At 36.4% G+C, this 12,319-nt stretch overlaps 1 pseudogene; it reads right to left on the minus strand.

Annotated features, from left to right (window-relative positions):
- Positions 1-455: 455 nt before the first annotated feature.
- LOC126495458 (vomeronasal type-1 receptor 2-like) lies at positions 456-11,984 on the minus strand (annotated as a pseudogene).
- Between the last annotated feature and the right edge of the window lie 335 nt (positions 11,985-12,319).

Here is a 12,319-nt window from a genome sequence, read left to right on the forward strand (position 1 = left end):
GAAATTCATGGAATCACAGTTTTAGACAAATGTCCCAACAAACACCATCCAATATTTGTAATCACTAATACACACTGAAAAGTGAGTTCACTGAAATGTTTGTCAGAACAGAATCACAAAGATGTTCTTTGTTTATGATTTTGCTGGTTCATATGATTATATATATATGATACACACTGTTTGGCTGGGCAGTGGTGGCACACACCTTTAATCCCAGCACTTGGGAGGCAGAAGCAGGTGGACCTCTGTGAGTTCAAGGCCAGCCTAGTTTATAAGAGCTAGTTCTGGGACAGGCCCCAAAGATACTGAGAAACCCTGTCTCAAAAGAGAGAGAGAGAGAGAGAGAGAGAGAGAGAGAGAGAGAGAGAGTTTCTGGGTACAACTGAAAGAAATATGTCTGTGGATTCTTCTGAAAGTTCTACTTACCAGGCATAGTTTCGTAGCTGAGACATCAGTCACATTTCTGGGAAACTGTTGCCAATGGGCTTATGCTGCTGCATCTGTGAGGATAGAAAAAATTACAAGTATCAACAAAATGCTTCGTCCTAACACCTGCTGAGGTCTTGAACTTCTTGAATGACAATGACTAAGAAGTAACTGTACAAACTCTTTGTGAATTGAATGCTTTGGACCCATTTTCATACAGTGTAGTAAAGTAATATAAAACGTTAAAGAATAGAAATAGTGACTATATAAGGTTACTTCTGTGCACAAATCTGTGTGGTCACTCTGCCTAATTCTCATCACTCTTTCCAGACACAGTATTCTGCACATGAAGGTACATGTCACAACCAGTGGACTTCAATATTTTCACTGCTAAATGTTCACTTTAGTTTGTTAAGAATTGAGTTTATAATGACATAATTTTTGTGAGTTAAATGCATATATATATCAGATAGGAGAAAGTTTGTGAGTCCCTACTATCCTGTTAGTTTGATACCTTCCTTGAATTTTATAATTTATGATGAATACATTTTCATGATATGACCTTAAAAACACTGAGGATAAATGACTTTTTAAACCAATAGATGTTTATAGGCAGAGTGGATAAAGAAAGGTCATCAACATGGCCAGTATGACACAAACACAGTTATCTCAGTTTGTGATCAAAAGGCATGAGAGATGGTCTCAAACAATTATTTTTTATATGCAGTTTGTATTCAACACCTGACATTTTTCACTTTGTGGGTATCTAATTGTATACCTTTTGGTGAGTTTTTATTTGATGGAAATAGAGAGATGTCTCAGTGAAAAAGAACACTTGCTGCTGTTGTAGATGATGTAGGTTTGGGCCCCACCACTCACAAGGTGGCTCAAAATTGCCTTTAAACCTAGTTCCAGTGGTTACTGACACCCTCTAATGGCCATTAAAGTCACTGAATTCTCATAGTACACACATATACATGAGGACAAAACATCTATACACACAAAATAAAAATAAATAAATACATCTTACTTAAAATCAGTTTCATTTTAACACAAAAGTTCACTACACAGGGAAATGTCAAGTGCAAATAAGGCTTTAAGGTTGTAACAAATACATAGTTCTGTTTTGACATAACAGAAAGTTGCCCCAGTCTCATTTTAATTTCAAAAGTGCAAGATACTTTTGGTGTTTATGATTCCATCAGAAATATGTAGTGTTAATATTTTAGAAATAAAGATAATAGTGGTAGCTAACGATGAATTACTAACATATTACTTGATACAAAATGGGACATGGGATACTAACATGCAATTAACAAATAATAGTGTGAGAAAAAATAAGTAGCAAGAAGAATTGGTCTAAAATACTGCATATATTTGCTATTAGAGTGTCACTAAGTAGATCTGGCTATCCTGGAAATCACTATGTGATCATGTTGACCTTAAACTCACTGAAAACTGTCTACACCTGTTTCCCAAATGGTGAGAATAGAAGCATGCACCAGTACAACTGGATTATTTGATAATTCTCATATTGATTTATCTATTATAATGAAATTCATGATGCACTAAAATAGACCTGATACATGTGAGATCATAAAGAATACTCAGAAGAGAGAAAACCTTAAATATCATCCAATAGAATATAGCACTCTTGTGACAAAATGGATCTAAGTTGTAGAGCCCAGGCCTGCAAAGCACAAAGCCTTATATTTTATTAGCAAGACAATAGTTAGGGAAGGTGTAATATCAGATTCTGCTTAATATTAGAGGAAGACTAATACAAGAGAGATAACTAAGGTCACACATGGTCCTAGTTTTCATTGCCCAATACCTTTCACTCCATGTTACCTTTCCAAAGAAAAGAGGGAGTATTTTCAAGCCAGTCATTTTACCAGTGGCCATTCAAAACAGACATATTGTTATTGTCTCTCTAATGAAATGATAAATGTCATGTTATATAAGAATAATTTTAAACTCCAGAAACATATTCACATCATTTACCTCCCAGGGATGTTTGCTTCTTCTACTTCCAGTCTAATATCTACTATGGGCATGAAACCATGATAAGTTCATCTTTCCATTACTTCAAAGCAGGTCAACAAATCAGGAGTATGATATGAAATATCATGTTGACTTATTATAATGATGCTTTAGCACCTTTACAGATGGGCTGCATTATCATGGTGTACCCACAGTCACCGGCAGTGGAAGAATTTGATTAAAGTAATTACCAACAGGGAATGGCACAAATTAGGAATACGTTTATAATTCTCAATTACATCATAGCTATGGAATTATCCTTGTGCCTTCTCTCTGTGTTCCACAGACCTTTTTCTACCTCAAATTCCAATTACCAGGGATAAGTACTTACCAAGTCTCTATCTTGCTCACTCTTCTCACCTGACTGAAATACAAAGTACTCACCTGGCTTCATGCATTGGCAAGAGGGTGGGATCATATGGCAGATCCTGACTCTTAAGAAGCAGTTGCAAGAGAGTCGGCTCAAACCTGACGTAGAGATCTGTGCCCTTACCTCCCTAAACACCTGCAATTATCATTTCATCTGCCACTGAAATACAGCGTTGGATTTGGGAGACATTATAATCCATGATGTTTTTCCAGTTGCTCATTAACAAAGACACTTAAAAATACCCATTAATATCTCCACAGAGACAGTCTTTGTAGGAGGAATTGAGTTTGCATGATTGATGAAGGCTGATCAAGTCTCTGGTGGATAGTGTTAGAAACTTTGGTGTCAGATTCATAAGAAAGTTAGTGAAGTTTCGATGTATATAGGTTACACTGACCTCTTGACCTGGAATCAAAATAGTTCTTTAAAAGTAAAAAGTTTATAACATTTAGTACTTAGAATATTTCTTTGAGTATTTCATAAAAGCACATGAGCTTTATTTCAGCATATGCCCATTATCTCCTTTCCAATTTCATTTCTATATCCTCCCACAACTATTATCTCTAAATCCCACATGCTCAAAACAAAACAATCCAAGAAAATCACTGAGCCTACTTTGTGAATCCAGAACATGCCTAATTCACAGGCCCCTATGAAGACATTGTTAGTCTTTAAGTGTTGAATCCTTATAATAACATGACATTTTGTCTCCAAGAAGTTATCTGTGGCAAACAGCTATTCAGCTCAAAGTAGGAATTCCTGAATGCACACACCGTGCTTGGATTGTGTGTAGTTGGATTTTGTGCATAATGTCCTAACAAGTAAATTCATATGTGTAAGCATTCTGTTTAGTCCAGAAAAAAAAAACTTGTTCCCTTTTAGTCATCTGCTACCTCTCATTTTCATACTCTTTCTCCATCTTCTTCCATGATGATTTCTGACTGTATTAAGGAAAAGTTGTGTTATAGATGTACCATTTTAAGGTGAAACCTCTAGAGTCTCTTATTCTCAGTATTTATAATGATTGTAGGTCCATGTGTTAATCACTGTAAAGTGAAAAAAGCTTCTCTAATGAGGATTGAGTAATATACTAATCTTTAGTATGAAGATACAAGCATAAGAAGCAGTTTTTTAAACTGTAGCCTCTTGGCAGAGTAAAAGTATTATGTTCTTCTGTAGATTCTATATTTCTCTGTGCACATGCTCTTGTCTCTGATAATAGTATCAAGCATGGGTTACAATTTGTGATGGGAACAATAATTTTAATCATAAAATGGTTGGTTGCTCAAATCATGCTCGTGAAACTATTGCACCAGGCTTGTTGTTGTTAGAGCTCCCAGGGTTCATTCTTGGATAAGACTTTGCTTTCTTATAGCACTATGAGAACCATGGTTCAAGCTTCCAGTTGACCACTTGATTACTCATGGTCTATGATGCAAATATATGGTATCTTCAGGAGTACTAACTCACCATCTAGGAACCACAGACCCCTAAACATTATAGGATCCTGACATTGTTCCTGGTTGCTATCAATTTATTTCTTAACTGTCAAATTTCTAATCACACCCACTTTATAGTATTCAGCAGAAGAACAGAGTCAGTCAAATCAAAGAATATCTAATGAAGAAGGATAAAAGGAAAAATATTATATCACATTTAGAAAGGATGTTATTAGAATACTTAGTATCATATAGCACAAATTAGTTTGATAATGATGCCATGAAAAATATTCAGGTAAAGTAAAAACTGTGTATTTTTCATGAATCATTTTCAATTAAATTTTTTTTATTTTTGAAATTTAAGTATATTTAAATCACTTTCCATTTTCTCTTTACTGACTTCAACCCTTAACATGTATACCTCATAATTTCTTCAACTTCTTGGCATCTGTTCCACTATATGTTCCTGCCCACCATATATACACTTTAAAAATATAGGGCCAACTTAATCCACACAGTGTTAATTCTATGTATAAGATTTCAGCGCTGATCATTTGGCATTTGATGATCATTTTTAGGAGGTTCTTTACTGGGGAAAACTATTTCTACACGCTTTAGCATTTCTTCCTTACCTGCAGTTTTGTCTATGATTCACAATTCATGAGATTCTCTCCTTCCAAGTTATAGTGTCCATCATTATTATCCTTGTTCTTGTTTTAAAAGCCACATTTTAAAAGAAGCAATCCTACAACAAACTTCCTGTTTCTCTCTTCCAATCTTCTAAACCTAAGTTCTACTATGATCCTCACATTTTAGACTTATTATATAACATTAAGAGAATAAACAACAAATATTGATGAAGATGTAGATAAATTGATCCTCATTCTATACTTGTAGGAAGGTGAAGTACTGTCTTTTATAGAAATAAATACAAAGATTTCTCGATAAAATTAAGATTGAATTATGATATACCACAGCTGTGTAATTTCTTTAACTCCATCAAAAACTCCAGGAGGATACAATATTATCTAAGTTAACAGGAAGTACATTGTAAAGAACTTCCAAAACTCTAGAACTGACAGAGACATCTCGTTAGCTGGACAGTCACCCAAGGTTTTCTTGTATCATTGGGACATCCATCTTCAGCCTACCAGCCCATAGTATCCAGCAGACTTTTCTATGAAGTAGGAAATTTCAAAGACAGGTCTGCCTATATTGGCAGTTTGGCAGTAACTTTCTTTTGTATCCTGCAGAATGTCTCGAATACTCTTTCATGAAGCAGGAACCCCAAAAGATTGTCTCAACCTTAAGCAAGTTTAGCAGTTATTTCTCTGTTCATCCTGCATGTCCAGTTTATCTAACAAACTGCATAAAGAGCCTTTTCAATACTCATCTTCCTCTTGAAGTAGATTGGTGCTGCCAGGAGCAAACGTGTCTTACTGTCATCAAAAGTCCTAAGTTATTGAAACATTTTAAATGCCATATTCTGAAGGTCTCTGAAAGATTTGAAGAATACCTAACTAACTGAAATATATCTCTATACATCTATAAAATCTAACTAACATAACTACAAGCTTGACTATTATAGATGAGTATCTATTAACTTATGTTTCTTAATTATACATTACATTTTTAAATGAACTACAAAAACACAATACCTTAATCAAGATCAGAAATACATATAACAAAACTGACCTTAAATTTGTGTCAATAAACCAAGATCCATATCAATGCAAATCTCTATAGCATATCCCCCTTTAAATATAAAAGAACATTTATAAACAATATTTGGGAATATGGGTATAGTTTTGTCCAAAATGCTTTAGACTGTTTGAGGGCGCTGTTAATCGGGTCTTTCATGGTATATCCTGTGTGCTAGGTTCATCTCAGCAGGCGGGATAAGTAATTTTTTGAGGGTGACCTTTCAGGAGGCCTTGGTCTATAAAACCATATTTACCTAGAAGCAAACTACAGGTTCTCATCTTTTGGAGAGAGAGAGAGAGAGAGAGAGAGAGAGAGAGAGAGAGAGAGAGAGAGGAACCTCTTTTCCCAAAAAAACATGTTCTTAGAATCAAATTATGAAGTCAAGATACCTTTATAATATACATGCTGGTTTAGCTTAGCAGTGCATATAATGAAATGTCTCTCTTAGCTCCCTCATAGTCAAAAACTTCAAAGAAAACACAATAATATACATAATCCAGACTCTTCGTGTATTTTTCATTTTTAAGTGGTTTATTTTTCCTTACTCCTTTTAATCTATGACTGTCTGTATTCTGTCTCTTTAAAGGCTTCATCCTTTTTTAAGCATTAACTTTATTTTATGACTCTCTATACTCTTCTTTTTCTTTCTCCTAAGCCTACATACATTTATCCAACACTGTGATTCATTTAGAGGTTTTTTCATCTAAATTTTTCTTTATTGTGTATCTATAATTATTTTTTGATCAAAAGTGTTTCTTAAAATGCTAAGCAGCTTGGTCTCAGCGGCCCTGGGTGCTGGCTCTGCCTCCTGCCTCTCTCAAGCTTTAAATGTGGTGGAGGTAGTTCACTTCAGCTTTAGGGCTACTTGGTGGGAGCCATCCTCACCACCTAAACTCTAGAGAGCACCATGCAGCATATAAACCTTTTTTTTTTCTTAGTAAAAGCTAAATCCACCATGCAGCTCACTGCAGGGCCTGGAAATATCTCTGTGTATAGCAGTGGGTTTCCACCATGCTCTTCTGCTTATGCGTGTCTAGTAGATCTGATCACACTGCTTTCCAAGGCAAGGAACACTGAGCCTGGGCATGGTCTTAGTGACTTTCCTCCTGACACTGAGTGGGCACACAAACACCCAGGACCACAAAAGCTATTGAAATGCTCCATAAGCAGAGTTCAGGCTAGCAGAATGGCTCAGGAAGCTATGTTTTAAAACCACACAGCTTTTTCCTGCTATTGCTGAACCAAAAAAATCCCCCTTTTACAAGAGCCATGCCTCTGCTTGCTTCTAGCAAACAGAGCCCATCCAAGAAAATGCTGCTAGCAAACCATGCTTAACTCTGTTGTTCTGTGTGTATAATTAATGTTTAAGCTTTGTCAGGTTTTTACATGGATTTTGTTGGTCACATGGGTACCAATCTATAGTAATGAGTGAGCTGCTTGTTTATCCCAAGGGATCCACTAGCTTAGCCCCAAAATAACCACACAGAAATTATATAAATTAAAACACTGCTTGACCAATTAGTTCTAGCTTCTTATTGGCTAACTCTTTTTTAATTTAACCCATTTCTATTAATCTGTATATCACCATGGGGCAGTGACTGGGAAAGATTCAGCATGACTGTCTCTGGCATCTCCGTGGTGTCTCTCCCTCATTCTTCCTTCTCCCAGCATTCCAGCTAGCTTTCTCTACATTCCTAAGTTCTGCCCTATCAGCAGGCCAAGGTAATTTGTTTTTTAACCCATGAAAGCAACACATACACAGAAGGACCTCCTACACCAGCCAAGAATGTCTCTGAAATTTTAGGTGACCATTTTCTACAGAGTTAGTTGTAGGATATCCAAAGCTACATAGAGAAGACCTATCTTAGAAAGGGCAAAAACAAAACAAAACCTAAAACTTAGGAAGAGACATGTAAAAGGAGGTAGAGAAAGGATCCAGGAGATGGGTATTGAGGCTGAGAAAGAGAGGAAAGAGAGAGAATGTCTGATAAGAGAAGATGCCCTGACATCTGCCCTAGAAAGAAACCACCTTGGTGAACAGAAACATTTCACTTCTTTGTGGCATAGGTATGTGTAGGTTTGTTAATTTTTGTGAGTTGTGGAAGATGCTGCTTTACAATTTTGGGGAGGTCTCTAAGTTGTTGTGTGGTCTTTTGGAAAACCTTTCTGCTCAAGCATTTACCCTTATAAATTTTGAAAGTGAGGTATGTGATCTTTTATTTTATGGACATGTCCTTTCTACTCTGCAAACTGATGGTTGTTGGTCATTCACTTTTAATGTTTTTCTTATGAAAGTGTTGCTCTGTGGCACTTGTAAGGGGAGACACAGGTGAAACAAAATTTGAGGCTCTGCAACAATAAATTTTACCTTTTACAAAGGGGTGAGCAGATAGCCCTTGGCTACCATGCAGCTTGCTGTTTTCTCATTTAAGGTCTTCCCATTCTCAAACCAGTATTTTTCTTCCTGTTGTGTAAAGTAATATTATACTCACATTTCTTTCTCTGTTCTAGTCTCTGGGAAAACTTGTGTAGGACTCAGACTCTGAAGAAGTATTTCTTTTGAAAAGTCTCTTAGTAGAACTTTGACATTAATAACAAGTGTCACTTAATTTATTGCCTTAACCCATCCACAAACTTCTTAAACAGATCTTCAAGTCACAAGAAAGATACTGAGCTGCCATATTTGAATATTTCTGAGGATTATCAGCAGAAGGGCTTCAAACCTCAGACTCCTTTAAGCCCCTGCCACCAGAAAATGATGGCATAGTAGAAAACATGGAGCTTATTCCAAGCCTGTTTTCTCTTGTGCAGTGAGAAGAAGACATTTCTAACTCTGCTAGTATCTGCCTCAACTTTTACCCAAATGACAATGGCTCCTGTGCAAAGCAGAGAACCTGTCTCAAAAAGCCAAAAATTAAAAATAAAGAAATAGAGGTTAAAATAAAGCCATGTAAAGATGAAAACTACACAGAGAGTCTGGATACTGTGTGTTATTATGCTCTCTTTGAAGTGTTTGAATGCTGAGAAAGTAGCAACAGCTCTTAAAAGACATTTGTTTATAAATTCTGCTGAATTAATCCAAGATAGATATTTTGAAAATACCTTGACTTCAAATTTGAATTCAAAAGGTATGTTACTTTGGAGAAGAGGATTTGTTTATGTTTACACAGGAAATGAGAGGCTATCAATCTGAGTTAAGAAATATCAAGATTGATCAAGAAAGACCACCTGAGAAATCTCTGATAGGAGCAGATGGCCAAGATGTCAGTGTTCTTCATTCAGAACTGATTCAGGACTGCTGCTTGAGATGATCAAGCCTCACAGGATACTCCAGTCAAGACTTGATCATAATTCTAAACTTTCCTTAGGTCCACATAAGATTATCAGCACCCCCAACCAACAGGAAGTAGCCTAGAAAAATATGTCCATATTACCAAAAAAATGACTTCTGTGTGATTTCTTTGGGACATAGTGACTGCAGGAATCAAGCAGGACCAAAAACCCTGTCAACACCAGTACACACTAAATAATTCCAGAATCATGCATCAAAGTCCCCCTGTGAGGGTCACCATGATTGACTCCACACAGTCACAAACATATCCAAATATGTGGAATGTTTAAAACATCATGGAGTGAACATGTCTTTGTGATTAAAAGCACTAATTGCTCATCAGAGGATCCAGGCTTTATTTCCAGCAATCAGTGGTGCCACAAATCCATCTGTAACTCCAGTCCTTAGAAGTGAACACCCTCTACTTAGCTCTGCAAAATACATGTGGTACACATGCAAGAAAAATGCACATACATATAACATAAAACAACCAGTAAGATGTAGAAATCTTATCTTGATTCTTCAGTTAAAGAATTTTTCTCCTAAATATATTTTCTCTTGTTCACATATACTTTACCCTTTACCACATAATAATTTGTATGAAATGGTGATTCTTCATTTTTTTTGAAAAATGCTCATTATTGCATAGAAACATATGTAAAAAATATTGAAATAAAATAACCGATGACCCATCCACATAAATCTGGAGTCAGCTATAGGATACTTGATATATCTAAAATACAATCTTTCTATTATACAATGGATAAAAGAATATGTCAATATATAAGAAAACATACACAACCAAGATTCATATCCAACTAAGAGAACTATCACTTATCACAACAGGGTAAAAAAAGTTAGTAATAGACTTAATATTACTGATAAGAACAAAAAGGAAAACTATGGGAAAGCATGTTCCTAGAGATAGAAATACATTATTCTCCCAATAGTATAGGACCTTTGGAGGTGATCATAAAGAAAAGATGAATGGAAGAATGATGTAGGTGGGCCTTCTCTCTATGTGTTATTTTCATTGGTTAATAAAGAGACTGCCTTGGCCCTTTGATAGGACAGAAAATTAGGTAGGCGGAGTAAAAAGAACAGGATGCAGGGTAGAAGGCAATGAGGCAGCCGCCATGAAGCTCCAGCCAAAGGTGGATGTAAGTTAGAATCTTCCTGGTAAGCCACCACTTTGTGGTGCTACATACATTAATAGAAATGGGTTAATAAATGTAAGAGTTAGCCAGGCAGTGTTTAAATAAATACAGTTTGTGTGTTGTTATTTTGGGGCATAAGCTAGCCAGGAGGCTGAGAGCTGGGGCGGCAGGAATGCAGCCCACTGCTACTTCTACAAATGGCATCCAATGTGGGGCTTGAACCCATGACCCTGAGTTTAAGAGTCTCATGCTCTACCAACTGAGCTAGATGAAGGCATAAGTCACAAATAATTGCACACTGGTTTGGAATTATGATTAATAGAATGGTTATTTATTTAAGAGGGAAAAACTTACAGATCACCATCCCAGACAACAGCCCTCTGTGCAATCAAAAAGGGAGCCTAGTCGCCGGAAGTAGAGCCAGAAGTCAGAGAGCAAGCAGAGGGCAGTGACAGCTTTTTCAAAGAGAGAGAGACCACGCTCCAATGGGCTGGTATCTCAGCAGCTATTGGCTGAAGAAGCAGAAGGAGCAACACCCCCCCCCTTTTGTTTAAGTAAGAGATTTCTAAACCTACTACGAAATTATATACAATAAGTACAAATATCCTATTCTAATTAGCTTAAGTCTTGTATAATATGTAACTTGGCTGAGTCATGAGAAGAAAGTAACTACATTTATATAGTCTTCAACCCCATTGAAGATCTGAGAAGGGAAATAATGTGTGGGATGGGGCAGGATGAAAAGCAGGTCTGCCCACAGCTCCTTCTACAGAAGAAACTGAATAGGCAATGACAAATGTGAAGACAAGGATGATTGTAGTTTGCATGGCTTTGTCCTCAGGCAAGACTTTCAGAAAGTCTTGAGCACTGTGGTTGTGCTTTACTTGTCTCTTCAGTCTGTAGAGGACACTCACCATGGAGACACTTGAGCAGGGCATGAGACACAGACACAGGCCATCATTGAAGCACAATAAGGACATATACACAGAGATTGTCACATTACTGGAAATAAACCTTGAAGAGTATCCATAGCTCAACCAGCTAGTCACATTTTTGTCAGAAATGTGGTCTGACATTCTTGCTGGAGTCAAGATATTTAAAAGCATGCGTACAAGCCAACTGAGTGAGCAAGAGAGGCAGATGAACGTGTTGTCTCTGTGTTTAAACTTGATCCACCTAGAGTTACTCAGGCTGATAGTGATTGCTTGGAAGCTACTGAATGGGCACATGGCATACAGGGACAGCCTGCTCATTTCTCTGTAAATATATATTACCATTTAACATCCAAAGTCATCCAGGAACTCCTTAAACACAAAACGTGTCAATTTTTTTTTTTGTGGAATGATTTCTGTGACGATCAACAAGGAGTTGGCAAAATTCAAGTCTCAATGATTAGGTGTTTGGGTATTAAATCCTTTCCAATAATATCAAATGACATAATAAAATAGTATTGCAGAATTTATAAGCATTTCCACTGAAGTCTGGGAGAAGAGAAAATTGTCATCATCAAGTTGTCAGAAGCTATTTTTATTTATATTAAAAAATAAATAAATTTGGAGGGCAGTGGTAGCACAAGCCAGCACTCAGGAGGCATAGGCAAGCAGATTTCTGTGAGTTCAAGGTCAGCCTGGTCTACAACAGCTAGTTACAGAACAGGCTAGGCTCGTAAGCTACAGAGACACCCTGTCATCAAAAAACAAAAAACATAATAAGTAAATAAATTTATTAGATTCAATAGATCATGGGAAAACATTATGAACATATATCATTTCATAAAGTAAGTGTAAATAAAATATTCATCACTCTATTATATTTACATACCTAAATCACTGAAAAAGAAGGTTTTAAA

The sequence above is a fragment of the Alexandromys fortis genome, unplaced genomic scaffold, assembly GCF_014885135.2.
Source record: "Alexandromys fortis isolate MF-2015 unplaced genomic scaffold, M_Fortis_MF-2015_v1.1 scaffold_486, whole genome shotgun sequence".
Classification (NCBI taxonomy): Eukaryota; Metazoa; Chordata; class Mammalia; order Rodentia; family Cricetidae; genus Alexandromys; species Alexandromys fortis.